General features: G+C 37.0%; 1 pseudogene; it reads left to right on the forward strand.

Annotated features, from left to right (window-relative positions):
- Positions 1-506: 506 nt before the first annotated feature.
- On the forward strand, positions 507-1517 carry LOC101578164 (annotated as a pseudogene).
- The last annotated feature ends 3220 nt before the right edge of the window (positions 1518-4737 follow it).

Consider the following 4737-nt stretch of genomic DNA (forward strand, 5'->3'; position numbering starts at 1 on the left):
TCTCATGGTGGAGTTTTTAGGTTCTTCTATGTAGAGAAATAATGCAAATAATGGTAATTCCACTTTCTCCTTTCCTCTGTTATCCCTTTTATTTCTCTCTCTTTTCTTATTGCTCTGAATAACATTTCCAGAACTATATTCAATATGAGTGAAGACAGTGGACATACATGTCTTGTTCCTGATTTTAAAGTGAAGGCTTTCAGTTTTTGTCCATTTAGCATGATATTGGCTGTTGGTTTGTCATAGATGGCTTTTATTCGGTTGAGGTAAAGACCATCTATTCCAATTTTTGTAAGATTTTTATCATTAATAATTATTGTACTTTGTCAAAAGGTTTTTCTACACCTCTTGAGATAATAATGTGTTTTTTGTCTTTGACTTTATTGTTGTGGTGTGTTACAATGATTTGTATATATTGAACCATCCCATGTCGGAGCTGCCGCTGCCAAGTTCAGATCTGAGAAGTGTGCACCCCGACACCCGCCCCACATGAATTCTTGGTTCCTTTTGGTTCTAAGTTCAAGATGGCCAGTCTCAAGGATCAGCTGATTGTGAATCTCCTTAGGGAAGAGCAGGTGCCCAAGCATAAGGTCACGGTTGTCGGGGTTGGTGCTGTTCTCATGGCCTGTGCCATCAGTATCTTAATGAAGGACTTGGCAGATGAACTTGCTCTTGTTGATGTCACAGAAGACAAATTCAAGGGAGAGATGATGGATCTCCAACATGGCAGCCGTTTCCTCAGGACACCAAAAATTGTCTCTGGCAAAGACTATAATGTAATTACAAACTCCAAGCTGGTTATTATCACTGCAGGAGCACATCATCAAGAGGGAGAAAGCTGCCTTAATTTGGTGCAGCATAATATAAGCATCTTCAAGTTCATCATTCCTAATGTTGTAAAGTACAGTCCCAACTGCAACTTGCCTGTTGTGTCCAGCCCAGTGGACATCTTGACCTATGTGGCTTGGAAGATAAGTGGCTTTCCCAAGAGCCATGTTATCAGCAGTGGTTGCAACCTGGATTCAGCCTGGTTCTGCTACCTGATGGGAGAAAGGCTCGGTGTGCACCCACTGAGCTGCCATGGCTGGATCCTTGGGGAGCACAGAAACTCCAGCATTTTCCCCGTGTGGAGTGGTGTGAATGTTGCTGGTGTCTCCCTGAAGAATGTGCACCCTGAGTTAGGAACTTATGGGGACAAGGGGCATTGGAAAGAGGTTCAAAAACAGGTGGTTGACAGTGCTTATGAACTGATCAAACTAAAAGGCTACACGTCCCAGGCTATTGGACTGTCGATGGCAGATTTGGCAGAAAGTATAATGAAGAACCTTAGGAGGGTGCACCCAATTTCTACTATGATTAAGGGGCTCTATGGAATTAAGGATGATGTCTTCCTTAGTGTCCCTTGTGTCCTGGGACAGAACAGGATCTCTGATATTGTGATCCCTCTTTTTATCTTACATGTGATTGAAGCAGCACTATTAAGATGGCCTGGGAAAACATCAGTTTCTGAAAGTTAGAAGTAGAAATGGTTCACAAAACCTCATAACTCTGTCCTAATGCTGGATGCGGCTGCACTTAGAGTCCAGATTAGTATGAAGTAGCCCAGCATCTCTGAGACACCTCACTGTGCAAGCTCCAGTTACTCTTCAAACAGATGTATGTTACTCAGTTACACAGCTTCACCCACCAAGCCTTGTCTGAACTTTCCCCAGTTGATCACAGACTGGGATCCAGTGTACAAATCCAGTACTCCATGTCTTGTGCATAACTGTCTTTAAGGATTGTATTTTGTGTACATGACTGTATAATGTGATAAGATCTACTTGTGAATAGTGCAACCCAGTGTTACACCAACTATAATACCAAATAAGCCCTGATAGTGAAAAAAAATGCATTGAACCATCGCTACATTCCTAGGATAAATCCCCCTTGCCTATGATGTATAATCTTCTTGATCACTTGCTGAATTTGTTTGTTAACATTTTATTGAGGATTTTTGCATATATATTCATTAAGGAGCTTGACCTTAGTTCACTTTTTTGATTGGGTCTTTCTCTGGTTGTGTTATTATGTAATACTTGCCTCTAGAAATGAGTTTGGGAGAATTGCCTCCTTTTCAATTTCTTTAAAGAGTTGGAGAAGAGTTGACATTTAGTCTTCTCTAAATTTTTTTTCAAAATTTTATTGATAAACACATAGCAATGAGACAGTTTCAAATCAAATCGGAAGTACAGATTCAACAAATAACACACTGCATATATTCTTCTTACTGGTTAATTGCTGTACAAGATGCAGACTTGAGATCCTATTTACAAACACCATTAGAACAAATCATTCTATTCATTAAGAGATTGCAACTATATATCTATCCTAAACATTTTGAATACACAGATACAAAATGGACATTCATCGGTATACCCCATTTTTTCTAAGTTCCGTTATTGAATATTATAGGTGTGTAAACTCAGCAAAATAGTCTAAAAGAGTCCAGTAGCCCATAATAGCATTGGGTCTTCTGTTCAACTGGCAATGTCAGAAATTATTGACCTGAGTCCCCCACTTCTCTAAATTTTTTGTAGAATTCAGCTGTGACTCCATCAGGCTCTGGGCTTTGCCTTGTTAGTAGGTTTCCTTTTATTACGTTTTCAGTTTCATTAATCGATATTGAGTTATGTAGAATTTTTATAGCTTCTTAATTCAGTTTTGGTAACTCATATGTCTAGAGATTTATCCATTTTTTTTCTATGTTTCCCATCCTGTGAGAGTAAAATTGTTTTAAAGTAGATAATGATTATTTTCTTAATTTTTATAGGGTCTGTAGTGGTTTCACAATTTTCATTTCTTATTGCATGAATTTGAATTTTTTCTTTCCATTTTACATAGGATGGGCTAGGGGTTTATCAATTTTATTTGTTCTTTCAAAGAATCAACTCTACAAATTATTAACTCTTTTATTGTTTTCTTTGTCTCTGTTGCATTAATTTCTGCTCTGCTCTTTATAACTTCCTGCCTTCTTTGGGGTTTGGGCTTGTGCTCTTCTTTTTCTAGGAGCTTTAGGTGCAGCATAACAGTGTTTATTTAGGCACATTCTGTTTTCCTGATGTGATAACTTACTGCTATAATTTCCCCCCTCAAAACAGCTTTCATTGCACCCTACAGGCTCTGGTAATTTGCATATGCATTTTTATTTGATTATAAATATTGTTTAATTTCTTATTTAATTTCATCTGTGATCAACTGACTTTTCAAGAGGGGGTTGTTTAATATTCATGTATTTATGGAGTTCTTCAGACTTCTTTTGTCAATAATTTCTATTTTTATTGCACTGTAGTCAGATAATGTGCATGGGATAATTTCAATTCCTTTGCATTTACTTAAACATGTTCTAAGTGCTAGTATCTGGCCTATATTGGCGAATGTCCCATGTGCAGCTGAGAAAAATGTGTTTTCTGATGTTGTTGTGTGGAACACTCTTTAAAGATCTACTGAGTCAATTTCTTCAAAAGTTTAGTTAAGTTCTATTATCTCTTTACTGAGTTTTGCATAGTTGATCTATCTCTTTGTGAAAGTTGGGTGTTAAAGTTTCCTATTACGGTTGTATTGCTCATTTGATTTTTCATGTCTGTTAAAATTTGTCTTACATAGTTCAAAGTTCCTACCTTGGTGCATATGTATTCATGATTGTTTTCTCTTCCTCTAGAAGTTTTCCCCTAACAAGTATGTAATGAGCTTCTTTATCTCTTTTAATCATTCTTGGTTTGAATTTGAAATTATCAGTAAACAGAATAGCTATCTCTTTTTTTTTTTCTGAGTTCCTGTTGCATGCATGGAGTACTGTTTTCCTTCTTTTAACTTTTATCCCATTCATTTTCTTTGGAATTAAATGTGTTTCTTGAATATAGCATATTCTTGTATTTTGTTGTTTCTTGATCCACTCTGCCAATCTGATTCTTTTGATTGGTCAATTTAGGCCATTTATATCGATGATTACACCTGATATGTTTTGGCTTATCTTTGTCATGTTATTTTACTGCTCTAACTTTCCTACTTTTCTACTCTGATTAATCACTTGCTTTGCTTGGTGGTTCCTTTTTATTGTTCTTGAACTTTTGGTCATTTTTGTCTCTTTCTCCAATATTTGGGGGCATTCTTTGTAGGGTTGGCTTGGTGATCATGACTTTCTTCAGTTTTTCTTTGTCATGGAAGTATATTATCACTGCATTAAATTTGATAGTTTGTTCTGCAGGGTACATCAATTGGAGTTATAAGTTGTTTTGTTTTAGAACCTGAACTACTTTACTCCAATCTCTTCTTGACTTGATGGTTTGTGTTGAGAAATTTTCCATGATTCTGATGGGCTTTCTATTATAGTTTATCTGTTCTTTTCTCCAAGAGCTTTTAATATTTTTCTTTTGATGAATTACTCTGATCTCCATTATTATGTGTGTAGGTATACAATTTGACTTTGGCTAATTGGAGTTCTACATACCTCACTAACTCTATGTCATATTCTTTTCCCTGGAAAATTGTCTACTATGACTTCTGCAAATAATCTTTATTTTTTTGGTCAGAGTTTCATTATGCAGCTCAAACCCATAGTAATCTTCATGTTTTTTAGCCTCCCCAGCACTGGGATTACAGGCCCATGCCACCACAACTAGACTCAGTCACCAGCTCAGTGAGCCTGGGGGCATGACCTGTGTGGCATGTGGTGCCAGGGATTGAATCCTGGCCCCT

The sequence above is a fragment of the Octodon degus genome, unplaced genomic scaffold (assembly GCF_000260255.1).
Source record: "Octodon degus isolate 3935 unplaced genomic scaffold, OctDeg1.0 scaffold00120, whole genome shotgun sequence".
NCBI classification, from domain to species: Eukaryota; Metazoa; Chordata; class Mammalia; order Rodentia; family Octodontidae; genus Octodon; species Octodon degus.